Source organism: Passer montanus, unplaced genomic scaffold, assembly GCF_014805655.1.
Source record: "Passer montanus isolate IOZ18808 unplaced genomic scaffold, ASM1480565v1 scaffold36, whole genome shotgun sequence".
NCBI lineage: Eukaryota > Metazoa > Chordata > Aves > Passeriformes > Passeridae > Passer > Passer montanus.
This window is the reverse complement of record NW_024368374.1, coordinates 1,960,807-1,977,746: the sequence shown is the minus strand read 5'-3', so window position 1 is coordinate 1,977,746 and position 16,940 is coordinate 1,960,807.

Sequence of the window (16,940 nt, the reverse complement as noted above, 5' to 3'; positions counted from 1 at the left end):
GGGAGCACAACTCCTATCAAGAATGTCAACTCATCCATCTGTCACAAAAATCCAGGCCTGGAGTTATGGGAATGAGCCTCAAATGACCCATCAATAAGTTGGATTAGTTTCTAACAAGATTCTTCTTCTTTAAGAGAGAAAAATTTTGGCCTACTACCCCTTGTCCAGGATTACAGGTAATCACTTTAACAAAGTCTTTAGTTAGTTTCTCATCTCTACGAAGTTATACATGATAGAAAATGGTGGCTATGCACCTGCTGCAATGCCCTGCCAGCACATTTCATGCTTCAGCTTTCACACAAACTGGTTGCTAAACTGATTAATGGAATTAGACTGGGAAATATCATGCCTAAAGGAAAATGTAGCAGAAGCCACCTATTTTAATTGGGTTAGAAGACACAAATTAGCCAAATTTTTCAAAATGGTTGCTATAGCTTATATTTCTCATGATAGGCTGAGGGGTTTTACCCTGCTGAGGACAGTACTGTGCAGACCACTTGTTGACCCAAATACTGTTGCTCTGGAACCAAAGACAACCTATTTTTCACAATGAGCTCTGCCCAAGTTAACTAACCCTGCTGAGAATCAGCCAATTAACTGAGGCATAATGCCCTATTTAAGAAAAGGTATAATATGTTTTATACGTTCTTGGATTATCATACGTTAAGAAGTAATTGAGACACATGGAACCTTCCAGAAAACAGGAAAACCAAAACCAAAACCCAAACAAACCTGCAAAATACCAAACAGCAAAACAAAACAAAAAAAAAGCAAACAAAAAAAGGGGTGGAAATATCATGATGAGAATAAATGAGCATGCCCAAAGAGAAAAGGTGTGAAAAACTCTTAAAATGTAGAAAGATTTGAACATTAACAATTTGTGCATGGGTTATGAAATGAATTTGAAGAAATGACAGCTAGAAAATAATTTCCTAAAAACTATGAAGTGAATATGATTTCTGTTAGTTAGAAAAACCTGAGTTTCAGTGGCTGGGCTAAGAGCTAGAACCTGTCTGCAAGGACACATCCGGCAGAAGAAAAATAGTTTCTAATGCCCCTCCCCATCCCCCATTTTATTCTGTTTTTCTTAATCATGTTTACCACATTTAAACTGGCAAAAAAATGGTCCCTAAACTCTTCTTCAGAATGGAATAGCCCATTCTATTATGCACTCCAGTTTCCAAAATTGATAGGCGGGAAGCACGTTCTCTGTTGAGAAATGTGTCTGACTTGTGCTATATTCAAACTTTACTAGGGCCCTGGCAGGGCATCTATCTATCTATCTATTCTGCTTGGACTAAAGCATGTTAGAGACCTCTCTACCAGTTTAACAGCACAGGAAATAAAGTTCTGGTAGCCAGGAGATCTCTCTGGCAGGGTTTATTTTACTGCTTCAAGCAAACTCGGTTTTCTTTATTCAAAGTTATATATTCTATGTTTTAGTCTACTGAAAAAAAAAATAAATTGAAGTTCTGTTTGAATATCATTCTTTCATTGGACTGAAGAAAATCTTAATATGTGTACCCTCAAAACCCTGGCTGATTTTGAGTCCAGTCACACCAAAGTCATACAATTGTATTAATTCAACACCTGCAGGTCGACAATCTGGTTGTACAGCTGGTGATGTTGACAGGAATTTGGCTTGCGCAACCGTAAGACCCACTTTGAGGACAGAGGACTGGAAGAGGAAGAGGAGATGCTCCTTACAAAGTCAAGCCAAGATAATCTTTGCAAAAGGTTGTCTCAAAGTGATGAGGAGTGCTTTAAACTAGAAACAACACAACTCATAGTAAAGTGCAGAGGAGTTCAATAGTGCTGGAAAGCAAAGGTTCAAGATGATGGACAATGGAGATCTCAGAAATTATAGAATAGTGCATGTACGGTCTAGGAAACAAGCATTAGAAAGTGGATATGTGCAAGTGAGTGAAGGTTGGTTAAAAACTTGATATGTGAGCTTGAAGCCCAGAAAGCCAAATTTATCCTGGGCTGCACCAAAAGCAGCATGGCCAGCAAGCCAAAGGAGATGATTCCGCCCCTCTACTGTGCTCTTGTGAGATCCCACTTGGAGTACTGCATTCTTTTCTTGTGCCCCCAACAAAAGAAGGACATGGAATTGCTGGAGTGAGTCCAGAGGAAGGTCACAAAATTGTTAAGAGGATTGGACCACCTCCTCTGTGAAGACAGGCTGAGGAAGTTGGGACTATTTAGCATGGAGAAGGTTGCATGGAGTCTTCCAAAGGAACCCACAGGGAGGCCAAAGAAGCACACTACCTCAGAAACTGAGGTGATATTCTATCACCTGAAGTGATAGGAATAGAAGCAATGGGTACAACTTGAAAGAGAGGAAATTTGGGTTAGATATTTTGGAAGAACTTTTTACTGTGGGGATGATGAGGCACCAAAACAGGCTGCAAAAGGAGGTTGTGTATTCCCAAAGTTTGCCAGTATTCACAGTCAAGTTAGATAAGGCACTGAGCAACTTGGTCTAGAGGGAGGTGTCCCTGCTCATGGCAGGGTGGGTTGAAATAGATAAGGCACTGAGCAACTTGGTCTAGAGGGAGGTGTCCCTGCCCATGGCAGGGTGGGTTGAAAGTATACAATCTTTAAGGCCCATTGCAACCCCTCAACATTCAATGATTCTATGAGTTCACAAAGCCATTACACTATTGAGATAACTGAGACAAATTTCAGATTTAGCAGCATTCATTTTTCTCCAATGAATATAGAGGCAGCTCATAAAACTATGCCTAACTTCTAGATTACTATTTAGAGATAAAACCCACGTTAGATAAGGCACTGAGCAACTTGGTCTAGAGGGAGGTGTCCCTGCCCATGGCAGGGTGGGTTGAAAGTATACAATCTTTAAGGCCCATTGCAACCCCTCAACATTCTATGATTCTATGAGTTCATAAAGCCATTACACTATTGAGATAACAGACAAATTTCAGATTTAGCAGCATTCATTTTTCTCCAATGAATATAGGGGCAGCTCATAAAACTATGCCTAACTTCTAGATTACTATTTAGAGATAAAACCCATTGTTGCTTTTTGAGACTTTTTACTTTTCTCCAGTACCTGCTTTTTAGAGTGCTGAATACCCAGCTTCCATAAAACCTACTTATTTGAGTGAAGTAACAAGGTTGGCTTAATTTTTAAATAAATAAAAAAAAAAAAAAACCAAAAAAAAAAAACCAACAACTTACTTATATGAAACATGAACCGATATTTAAAAATTATAATCTTTTCACCACAGACCACATACAAACACACACATGTGCAATGAATACAGATATTGATACCAACAACTATGGATGAAAAATAATTAGTTCAAAACTACTGTAGGCTCAGTCCTTACGAGGTAAGAGTTAATCTGTCTGTCTATGTATCTGTTTTGTAACTCAGATGTCAGTCATGTTTACCTTGCTGAAAAGAGCAGAATTGCAGCTGAGATGAATCCAGGGAACCCAAAAAAACAATGACCCCAAATATCTTCAGCTTGTGTCTGTTTTTAAGTGCTGTGAGCAATAATATATCAAGTGAGAGATTCCTATTATAAGCACAAAGATAGAAAAATAATAATTGTACAAGATTGTACTGGTGATAACACATTATAATATATGGAATTGTATTTTTAAAATACCATAAGATAACCAAACCACATGCATAAGAAAAACCTGAAAAAAGGATTAGCTCTGTACTCTCTGACTTTGACTTGATGCACTTGAAAATCAACAGATAAAAGGGAGCAAATTGCTAGGGATCCACAGTGAAGCTTTCAGAGAGAAAAGCAATTGGAGAATGAAAGTTAGACCTTTAATAGTAGTTCTTAACTTGGGCATGGGGATTCAAGAAAGAGAAAGAGAGGCAATTTCTGAGACCCAATTATGTGACTGCAACTTGAACTGCATGTGAAAGTGGAGAGGGAAGCACTCCTGTCTTTAAAGAGCTGGCATAATATTTTCTCTGTTGCCGACTTCACTAAACAAGGGAGTACTGTGGCATTTCAATGTCAAACTACCTTCATACATTCAAGATGTGCAACATGAGGGAATAGGAAGGTTTCAACAAGATTTCATTTGGATGTTTAGTTAGAATTTTCATAGGATACTAGGCTATTCTAAAACACTTTACACTCACACATAGTTTCTCTGAAGAATTACACTCAAGAGCAGACAAAAATAAAGGAGTTCTCCACCTATCTGAAAACACAGTATTTTGGTATTCTTTTCCGAAAAAGAGAGAAAATATGGGGAAATTAATGCAAAAAAATATTTCCTAGTCTTACAAAATGAGTCTTTTTATATTAAAATAATAGTCTACTTTAAGAAAAAAAAAATTAATAAAGAGAGAAAATATGGGGAAATTAATGCAAAAAATATTTCCCAGTCTTACAAAATGAGCCTTTTTATATTAAAATAATAGTCTACTTAAAAAAAAAAATTAAAAAAAATTAAAAGATTAAGACCTTAGGCTCAGCTAAAGGCAGTTTTTATACAAAACTTCCAGAAAATAAAATCTTCACATGTGTGAGGATTATGTGGCTGTGTAAAAGCATATTCAGAAAGAATATGAAAAACAACCTTTTTTTTCTTCTGACCTCAATCTCTAAATGTACCCTCCTTTTTATTTTCTTATTTTTGTTGTTGTTTTTGGGGGGTTGTGGCTTTTTGGGTGTTTTTTTTTTATTATTATTGTTTGGTTGGTTGGTTGGTTTGCTTTTGTGCTATGTTTTGGTGTTTGCATGTTCGTGTGTGTGAAGAAATTAGAAAAATAACAAGATCAAAGCAAGGAGCATATTCACATCATCAGGAATGTGGCTGCTTCCTCTGTAATTATAATCTTACCTATACATTTATTCTTGGTCACAGCCAAAAATCATGATACTGCCATCCATCATATATAGAGGGACTTTTGATGCAATGTCATTCTCCTCTTTTAATGTTCTTGCTGTAGCCATGCATTTTATGGTGACAGGCACTCTCTTCAGCATATCAAGCACACTGATAATTCATAACTGACCTGTAATGGTTTCCAAGGAGAAACCATTCAAAGCTACAATAAAGGCCAAGTAGTGTCCAAAATTTCAGTGCAGAATTTTAAGCAAAATTAAATTATTATAGATGCCAGGAAAAAAAAAAAAAAGAAACACAAAAAAAACAAAACAAACAAACAAACAAAAAAAAACCAAACCAAAAAAAACCCAAAACAACCTAACTTCCTCGAAAGAAACCAATCCCATGAAACCCACAAATTTCCTGGATCATTAACATTAGCACATCATTTGATGCTTCCAGTAATAGCAACACAACAAAATTCAGATAACCACTTCTAATAACTGTAACTTTTAATAAAATTTTTAGCAGAGAAAAAACATTGTTGAGTTTATGCATTACATGATATATCTTACTTGATGTATACAATAATAATAAAAGGAGAAGTTTTAAACATGTCACTAGAGGCACAAAGCAAAGATCCTAAGGAGGTGAGAGAAAAGGGTATAGAAGAGATATGTCTTCAATTTCATGTTATTAAGCATAAAGGAATTAACAGCGTTGGTGATACATTGAATCCTATTACCTGTGGCAATTCTAATGGGTTTTTTTATCTGGTAGGGATTTCAACAGAAAATTTTGCAATGTATTTTATTCTCTGTGTGTGCATGTGAATGTGAATACGCATGCATATAACACTGAGGAGGTCTAGGAGAACAATATTATACAAAGCAAGAAATTTGTTGGTTATTCATTATTAATATAACACAAAACAAGAATATTTAGGTGCTGGATGTTGGAAGACAGAAAAAAGGGCTATTAGTCTTGCTCGTTGCTTGCCACAAGGAAATTTCATTAGAGTTGTGGCAAGAACAAAACTGCACCACTAATGACACACAATCAAAACCTTTTTTGCTCAGCAGTGTGGGTATAGTGACTGAAGAGCAACCTTGTAATCTAAGATTTGTATTCTGAGACGTGCACACATACCCACCCAGACACACACACACATTTCACTCTGACACTGTTCAAGGTTCCAGCTCCTCAGGGTTTGTTCATCATGAATTCAGGATGCCCACTTCTGGCTAGCAGCCAGGGGAATCCCTACTAAGGATACTGTGCAGGCACAGTATACACACTACTGAGAAGCAAACCTGCTGCTCTTGCATAGTGTAATGCCAGGCTTGATGCACATCATCAGCCATTAGCAGAAGAGGTAAATATGGCTCAGGAAGATTTTATTGACAATTTATCAAGGTCTGATGGGCATGGACCCTATTATCCCCAGGTTTCTCCACCCCATTCTTAAATATTAAACAAGTCATTATCAACAACTTACCCAGGCTAATCATTCCTATCGTTAAGATCTGATTATTAGGGTTATTAGAGAGATGTCTCTTCCCAAATGAAGGTGCAGAAAAGACCATATGCCAAAGTCAATAGGAAGGATTTCATTTAGCATTAGGGAGGACAGCAGATGTTTTATGTTGTATTTTGCAACATTGTGAGCACAATAGATTATGTCAAATATTGCTAGTATTTTTTGTCATACTGGTCCATGATATTTTATATTATCTATGGTATATTATGGTATATTATATTGTCTATGGCACATTATATTATCTATGTTATTTTATATTATGGTATATTAGTATATTATATTATCGATGGTATTTTTAGATTTTAAAAATATGACATATATTTATCCCAGTAGTCACTCAGATTAACTTAAAAAGAAAATTAAACTTTGTCATTATCTTTAGAACTGAAAGTAGTCAGCTTTTACTTGGAAAGCAGTGTTAAATGACAAGACTCCTAAAGATATCAGACTTAGTTTTACTGAAAATCTTGTCACATGTTTTGAAGGAGTCCATGACTATATAAACAAATAGTGATACCCATATATGTTCACTAATGAAATACACAACAGGTTTTGTATAAAATATTATTGCAATCAAGTATGTAAAATCATATAATTTTACAATCATACAAATGCTGAAAGATTTTGGCCAAAGGGACATGAAAGATCATCTAGTTCCAACACCCCCTGCCATAGGCACAGACGCCTTCCACTAGACCAGGTTGCTCAAATACCTGTCCAACCTGGCTCTGAACACTTTCAGGTATGGGGTATCCACAACTTCTCCAGAAAACCTCTTCCAGTCCTTACGATTGTCTTAGCACAGAATTTCTTGTTAACATCTAACCTATACCTATTCTCTTTTCATTTAAAGCCATTCATTCTTGTCCTATCACTTCAGGCCTTGGTAAAAATTGTATTGAATGACTAATGGGATTCTAAGAAACTGAAAAAGGTATTTGAAGCTAAATGACTGATATCACTGCTCTGGATAACTGTAGACTGTCTTCATCCATTTTTTCTCCTTTGTCAAAGATTCCTCTCTAAAGTTGCTAGTATTTCAGTTTCCCAATATCCAGTAATAATTGGTTTTCTAAATTTCCATATGAAAAAGCTATTTTACATTTTAATCCTATTTTTGTCTCTTCAGTGCCAATATCAATGCATGTTAGTTGTCTGAATAAACAGACTTAATATAGACGCTAGTCTGTCTTCCCATGGCTACTATTTAATTTATTTGATGGGATTTTTGGGTCATAAAATAACTACTGTGTACCCTTTATTCTCCTCTGCAATACATTTTGGACTACACAGACAAAGTAGTTCAATTCCAGTGCTTTCTCTACTTACCCATTACTTTTATTCTTTGTAAGTTATGTTACTGTTTTGAACACTGAATCCTTTAAGGCTGAGCCCAATGCATATTATCCTGAGCTACCACTCAGCTGTACTAAAGGTGTTTTGACAATACATCATGTACGGTTCTTGGTAGTTTAAGACTTACTTTTTCTTTTGGACAAATACATGATACAAGTTCAAGGGCTCAACCTGGAAGGGGTGAAATGCACTGCATTTCTAAATGTTATTTTCCAACTAAAAGTAAAGCAAATGCTGAAAATTAGGACTGTATTTTGGCAAAAAATGAAAGCAAATACATTAAACATTGACTGAAGTAACAGAAGATTCCTGAATGCAATCCATTATGCCTGAAGTCATTCTCTAGGTAAAAAAATGTGCTTCATAAAAAAACCATTTATTTTTCATGCCTTATAATAGGCAAGCTCTAAGCACAGCTCTCTGTGTGATAGATTTCCTTCTACCATGTTTAGCCTTCCTCAGTCCAAACCCATAGTCAGAATTCCTTTGAGAAATTTGTCAGCAAGTGCCAATGACAGAGAGGTCACAACTACTGATACTTCTCATGCATTTTTACATAGAATAATTGCCCTCTAAAAAAAAAGACATACAAACACAGAAAACTCCAAGAAAACCTTAATTTACTAAGATTAAGCAAATATATTGAGAGTCCTAGAGGAGCTCTATCACTTCTGCCAGAATCTAATTCTTAAATCCGTATAGAAAATGAAAGTTAAAAACTAGTGTGTTAAAAAGAGGCAATTGTATAAGATTTTGTAGTACCATGCTAACTTATCTGGTACATGAACAAATAAGACAAATTATTCCCACTGTAAATTGGCATTAATTCATAGCTCTTTTCACTGTCCAAACTTTCCTTTCATTGAAGACAAGACAGAAGAAAAATATAGAAATATGTCTAATAACATATTATGGGAATGGCTCCTAGACAGGGTGGTGAATAAAACAATATTTTCTTGAAATTTCTGGAAAATTGTTGGTTAAACAAAAAGAATATCCAGAAAAAAAATTTTGCAGTATTATTCCCCACTTGGTTACTTCAAGACACTGGTTTCAAAATAGCTGTTCCTCTGATTTTTTAGCTATGAATATCCAGGATGTTAGTCATACAGGATGAACAAATCCTCACTGAAACCCCAGAAAATCAAGCTCTAAGCAACAAAATATACACCTGTTTATTGCTTAACCACATGGCATATTTTACTGACTTTCTGCTGTTATCTCTCAGCTCTGGAGCATGTTTTTTCCAACATCTGAGGAGTAATGTTCATTACATGTACATTACATCATTGTTTATGGCCATCTGTGAAGGGCAGTTTGTTACCAAAGCAGTTAACTCATGTTTGCCTATTTTGATAAAAAATTAAAGCTCAAGAGCTACTAACTAAGCTCAAGGTCATATGATCAGGTGTAGCTGTTTGCTAAGTGAACATCTACCTCTGAGCTGCCTATTTCTTCCTGTCAGAATGACTAACTCAGGCACAGGTGTAGGTACCTGGACTTCTAAACTTAAAGTGTGAGATTCAGTCCTTGGCACCCAAAGAGTTATGTTATGAATAAACAGAATAAACAGCACTATGAGGGGAGAAACAGTGTAAACAACTTAATCTTGGAGCCAGGAGGTTGACAGAAGTCTCTGAAGTCAGGAATTTAGTGTCCTGCTTTTGTGCATAAGATCACTTTATGCACCACGCTGCTTGAACCTTACAGTCAAGAGAAAAACAAGAGAAAAACAAAAATAAATATATATATATACACACACATATGTATGTGTATGATAGGGTGGAACACATAGGCATGCTCATACACACAATATATATACTTTTTTTTTTTTTTAAGTCGACTCCTCTCTGTTTTAGCTGTTGTTACAGCTAAAACAGTTAATCAAAAATTGGGATCTGGACAAACATATCCTGATACTATCTAAATTTAAGCCATGTTCCTTGTACTGCTGAAGAGAAGGGGAGGAGGTAGAATATACTGCAAATTTACTAGGCAGATGCTACTTTGACGTATCATTTTCTGGTGGACCTTTCTTCAGTTTTTAGTGGGAAGACAGAAGGAGAAAGTAAGAGTACTGAGGAGGAAATACAGTTTAAAAAAAATTACATATATTGACTCATACAATAGACAAAGACTAACATTTCCTTTACTAGGGTTGTCTTAGTAACAGGTGCAAAAGTAGTAGTAGTATGTCATTGTCAGATTATTTTCAATAGAAGGATAATTCATTATATCATTATCTCTGTTGAAATTTCCTTTTTCATGACTTAACTGGCCTAACTATTCATAAAAGTGTCTTAAATGTAGAAAGACTCTACACATTTATCTACATTAGAGCAGCTGAATCCCACCTGTGGCTGGGAGTCCCATCTTTGACACAATAGAGATAAACAGATTCTTCAATAATGAAGTTCTTCTCAGCTATCTTATGTGAGATATCTTGGATGAGCAATCTCTTTTATATTCTTTTTTAAAGAAAAAAGTGAGTAGCTGGTTAGAGAAGATGCTCAGCTGCTAGATGTTGCAATCATGCTTTCCTTATTTTTTTTTTTAACCTGGCTTCTATTGCTTTATTTCTTTCTACACAAAAGAAACATTTGACTGTTCTCTCATTTAGACTCTGGGAAGCAATTTCACATATCAACTGTATCCAGAGCTGTGATTGATGGCAGACATTAATATCCTCTAACATGGAATTATATACACAGGTACATGCACGTATTTTATTTAGGTTCATTAATCTAAGTGGTTCAAGGACACTGCTTCTTTATCAGGTTTTCATAAAACAATTAATTGATGTAAATTTGCCTTCTGTTCTGCACCATGTGGATTTGAAGGTTCATAAGATTCAATACTGGAACTCAATAATGAAAGCTAATTTCATGATTTCATCATCTATAACTCGAGGTTGTGTATTCATCAACCCAGCTCCAGAGTTTTCCTGGGCTATTTTGAATAACTAATGTGAAATAAATCTTACCTTTACAAGAAGATTATACTCAGAAGGGATTGGAAAGATAGAAATCTGAGTTTTAAATGTTTGTGACCCATCTGCTTTGTATTCACTCTTTTGCATTCAGTACATAGTGTCTGATACTTTGTCAGGCAGTTTATGCACAGCACAGGTTTATAAAGATCCACAGATGCTGCATATCTCACTTTCCTTCTCCAGACCTGTTCAAACTTTTGACTAGTCTTGGTGTCATGATTAATTCCTTTTTACCTTCACAGACCATTTCTTCACCTTAATATGCTTCACGAATGTGACTTCTTAAAAGAAGTGTCAAAGAGAAGATGTATCCCAAACACAAAAGGCAGGTTTTGACTACAATACAGTGATTCAGAGAAACATACAGAAAATAATTAAATATATATTGCTCTAATAAACATAAAGGAAAACACAGTGTCCAACATGAAACTTATCCTGGTGCTGATGACATACCGTTCCACAGATAGGGAAAAGAGTTCCAACATCCTGTACTGCAGAGACATTCCACTCTTTTATGCTGGGACAAAGTGTGGTACTTCAACAGTATTTTAGACAAGTTAACATTGAACATTAAAACAAAAATCATAATCAAATACTTGACAAAAACTTGCATGGTGATCCCCAAAATTTCTTGTAATGCATTTGTACATGGATTTTTCTTGTGCAAGTTGGTGAAAGAATTAGAAAGTCCACTCTCAATTACAAAGGCCATGTACTTCTTCATAACAGTTTCTGACCTTGTTATATACATCTTCAAGACAGTGATGATGTTAAAACACATTTTTTCTTTGGAAATTTTCATAAATGGAGGCAACAACACACACAAAAGTGCACAGACGTTTGTTTTATAATTGAAATGAGAAGGAACTGATTAAGGCATCAATGTATGCAAAAAAAGGATAGACATTAATTACTTCCATTCTGTTTATAATTTTCTGATCTGGAATTTCTATCTATTATTCTGCTTCATACATGACTTATTTAACATGATGTAATGGAGATCAATTTTTGAAATCTTTACAAAGCATAACTTTACAAAGCACAACTATTTTCTCTTGACCATTCTAAGGTATGACATTTATTCTAAGCAACTTATTGACTAAAAAATGGGGAAAAGGGAAGTTGCATGCACAAGAGTTATCTGTCCACACAAAAGCCCCATAGAAAAATGAGACACTCTTTTACATTATTTTTAATAAAAATAATTAATTAATTAATTTCAATATGTTATACATGATCAGCTACTCTAGCAGCCACTGTTTGGAGGAGAATATCTCACCAGTCATCACTAAACTTCACACATTTCTGATATGACCCAGAATTTCAAGGTGACTGTGACCTGGTGCTCCTGTAGTTTGCTATAAGGCTTGTACAAGTCAAGCCAATAACAGCTTGTCCTCTCATGGATTCACTTCAAAGAAGGTCCAGCCCTGAAGTTAAATGAAATGAAAAATGTGTGCAGTAGTTTTTCTGTATGTTCTTGTTATCTTCTCTCCATGAGATATGTGTGTTGGAGGATGATTCACCAATGACTGTTGAGTTGGACTAGCCCATGTGTAGGAGGCCACTAGCATCTGACCGGAACCCAAGGCTTGAGACAACAATTTGCTAAACATCCCAAGGACCAAGCATGGATGTCAGACTTAAAGCCCATGAACTGAGGTGTTTTTGTCAATCAAGAAAATGGGAGTATGTGCATGTTTCACTGATTATTTTCAAACCTGGCACAGAATAGGAAGAATGCTGGGTTGTCTGTGTCCAGGTGTATGTGCACCCTGCTGGTGTTTACATGGGTGATGGAAAAGACCATGCTGTCTGTGCATTGACACATGGCCAGTCACTTCTGTTGTGCTCATCTGTGGGACACTCTTGTGTCCTCAGGTATTATCTGGATCTAGAAATGACAATAGCAGCCAGCAGACTGAGAGGAGAAGTCTCATGAGTTTATGAGTCCTAATCCAGTCTGCTCTTAGCAAAGTCAGCACTATTTCATTCATATGAAAGTTCTCTGCAAAATATGTCACAGTGCTACTTACATAAGGCAGGCCAAGAACCTCTTTCCAAAGGTAACTTTCCTTCTGCTCCCTCAGGCCCTGGTGAACATGTTAGCAAAAATAATAAACTAATCTAAGTTCCTTCTGTGAAGACAAGGATATTCTTTAGTTCTTCCATCTGGTCTATTCCATGACACAGGAACTCAAAGGCATCCCTACAGCAAGCTCTTTCCAAATATCATCTTGGTGTCTCCTGAAAAAAATTAAAAATTTGGTGGTATTTGATAGCTATGGAGAAGGGTAGAAAAATACTGTTTAAATATCTATTAACACACATAGTATTTTCTCAAACATTTTAAGTCAATAGTTTTACCATTAGTTCACATAGGAGTTCATTAGTTCACTATATAAATCACAAAGTGGCAAAATTCTTCTTACAAGATTTATTAAGCCTCATATTGGTATTTGACTTTTAATTAATATCAAGATTTACCAACAGAGAGAAAACAAAATTGCCCCTATTCTCCTGTCCTAGATTTGCTGTCATTGTTCGCCACCTAAAATCTTCTGGTTCCTGTAGAATGTGGAGTCACACTGCATTTTCAAGGGTGCTAAATGTGAAAATGCACGTATGTATGCACAGCTAATATAAAAAATACCTTATCTGTTTTTACATTTGACTTTAACAATATGATCAGGTTAATGATACATTTAAAGGTAATGAACCAGTTATTTTTAGACTAAGCAATAAGCACACACACTCATTTTACTGTGCAAATAACTGCTCACTCTCAGTGGCCTTTGTATTGCTTTTTGCACCTCTAAATTAGTCTTGAACAATTATTAAGATCTCATGGAATGTTTCTATTGATGCTTTCTAAAACTGACTGGTACTCCAAAGAAGTCTAAAATCTTGCTGAAAAGTAATTTTATTCATTTAGTATATATGTGATCTTAATGTGATATTGCAGAAAAATCAGCAATCATCATAGTGTTAGATGGAAATTTCTGCAATAACAAAAAGTATATGTTATTTTTTTTAAAGATTAAAGAAAATATTCTTTAATCTGGTTAAATACAGGAAGACTTGGCATAATGACTGACAATAGCAGTTTGAGATTTACAGCTAAATTTTTGGATTGGTGAAGATGAGAGAAGCCAAAAGTACGAGTATACAAACTGTACCACAAACCCATGTTTCAGAAGCATTTTATGACTTAGTATTGTACAAAGAACTTGCCAAAAGGAAAAATTGGGGTTTTTGTTGTGTTATACAGACAGAAAATTATGTTTTCTTTCTGAGTCAATGGTGCCATTCATGTAACTCCTGACAGAAAGAAGACAGAAATCTCTTGGTATTGCCAAGTGAGTTCTGTGGCCAAAATTATTTTAAGCAGAGATTAAAAAAAATATTGTGAATAGCCAACCGCTCATGTCATGTAAACATTGTGCGGAGGTAACGCAGGTATTTGTTCCTATGAGCAAAACAGATCATCAGATACTGTTTCTGTAGAATTGTACCTGTGTTCATGGTGGCTGCATTCAATTCTATCTAGTTATTGCTGCAACTGATGTATTAACATATTCAGGCTTGATACACATGAAAAAAAAGTATCAAATGCCAAGCAGAAATGGATTCCAAGGTGGACAATGCAGTTTTGAGGAAATGCGGCATTGTTCTTCTATAGACAATAAACCACTATCGAAATCAGGACTTTTTCATTAAATATTTTCCTCAATATATGTGTCAGTGGAGAGATATCTGTGGTGAATATGCAAGGAAACCTTTTGGGTGATTGTAACTGACCATCACCATACTTTTGTTAGAGGCTGCCTCCTCTCAGTTGCTGATTCTGAAGACACTTTAATCAAAACAAATTGTGTTACTTTAAAATGTTCAAATACCAAATCTTCTATAGTCCAGATCATTTTGACTGATGCAAATTACAGAGTACTTGTAACAGTGTTTGTGTAAGGGGATCTACTGGGGAGAATAATGTCAGGCAGGAGGAAAAGGAACAGCAGGGCTAAACTGGCAATGGAAACCTTTTCTGTTAATACAGCTGAATCACAAAAAGGCTGTTTATCCACAGGATAGAGGAACCAATGGCAAGTGTGCAACACCAGAAGCAGAAAACTGACACTAGTTTTGACAGGTTGGGACATAAACATCAGTAGCAGTGCAATCCAGAGATCAGCAGTGATATAAAGCTGAATAATGAGGCACAGGCAGAGACAGATTCATGAAGAGTTTCAGTGCTTTCGCCAGAATCCATATTCCCTTGCTATAAGCAGATATTGCATTATCAGATACAGCCAGCTCAGCAAGATGTCAAGGGTGGAGAAAGTCATTGCTGTGTTTTAGTATGGAAGTGACAGCCATAGGTTTAACAGTACCAGATGGGCAAACCTGTGGCATCTGAACAGTTCAAGTATGGATCTGTTGCAGAAACTGTGATGTGAATGGCTGCGGGCAAGCTCTCCTGGTGGAAAGCCTTCTGGATCTGCACCAGAAGTGAGGAAATGAGCCAGCACTGGCTGTTTAAGCCAACATCAGCAGGTCTCTCAGGACTCAGCTGTCTGCTCATCCCACTCTCAGTCTACAATAAAGTAGTTCATAAATAACTGTCTAAGAAACACAGATATCTCCTGTATGTGAACTGCTCTTGGCTCCTCTGCCATAGGAAGTACATGACTTTGGGCTAAAGGAATAATTTTCAGTGTTGAGATCCTTGTAACCATGCCTGTACTACACACCATACACTGCTGACCATTCAAAAATATAAATACATCTCTCTTTATGCTGTAATAATCAGTGTCTAACTGAAAGCAGAAGTCAACAATGTAGCTGGTTTTGTAGTGACATTGGTATAAATCTTGTTTCACCAAATAAAGGTAGCAATACAATTTTTTACAGAAAATTCAGGTGAGAGAATTTCTTAAGAACTTCCTCTTTTCCTTTTTCCCTAGCTGTGGTCTCAGCTCAAAAGTGAAGATGACCTCAGCAGTTAGCAGCCACAGAACTTCACACTGCAGCAATGCCTCCTCCTCAGAGCTGTTGAGTGAAAATGCTCTACTTTATTGCAAGTAAACCAGACACCCAGAATTCCCCCTGCCCCTCCCTCACTTTGTTTTTCATGGAAAATATGCTTATTTGCTTTTTAAAATTTTTGTGCTAGATTTTATTTTTCATTAAATAAACCCAAAACATACCAGTTTTAGTTAGAAATACACAAAGCCCAAAAAGCATTTGTGAGTCAATTTGATAAGACACATACTTGTTGCTCTTGTTTTTAATGGAAGTATTCAAAAACTTAAACTCAATTTTAGAGTTTAGGAAGAAAAATACCAAGAAAAATTGCTGAGCATCCTTGTAACTTAGAGCATTTAGATTTCCCAACAAGACCTAAGGCTGTGTTCATTGCATTTACTTTTGATCCAAGGTGTTGTTTGAATGCTCTTAAAAGAGACTCTTCCTTGTTTTACCTGTTAGTGCTGAGGTTCATTGCACCTTAAAAGATTGAAGATCCAGGCATACATGTACTGATGCAAAATACCTTCTTTGTGTCCTCCTAATGACGAAGCACTAGCAGGAGTTTGTACCCAAATAAGGTAGATTTACTGCTACCTTTATGCTGGTGATGTTGAAAGCAACTGGATTATGACACCAAAAGTTGTCTTTGATCTCTCTCCTGGAAACTAGATAGAAAATTCTACAGAAAAATCAGCTGCACAGAACAGCTAGGTATTATAGTTTGCACAAAATTTACCATTTGCTTTCTTTATTACTGGTAGTATTAGGTTTGGCTTTTAAACTCTTTGGTGCTGTTTACTAGTATCTGAATGGTTATAAAAAAAAATAAATCTGTGAAACACAATAAAATTTTAAGGCACCTGGCTACAGCTTGATTTTTTGTTGTTGTTGGAGGTGGTTTTAGAATTATTTGTATTAGTAGTAGCCAAGAACCCAACAAATTCTCAGAATAAACTGCATTGACCTAACTACATCAAACTTTCCATGGCTTAAGCAAAGTATACAGTCCTTCACTGGCAGCCATAGCTGCCAGAAACCATGATACACTGCCAGTATAATTTGCAGATGTTAGTAATCACAAATTCAGTGTTGGGCATAAAGGAATGTGGAGAGAGGAATCCCATAGACTGGCCAGCCGCATTGCATGTGGCCAGAATTTTTCACTGAGTTCACGTGTGCCACAATACTGTT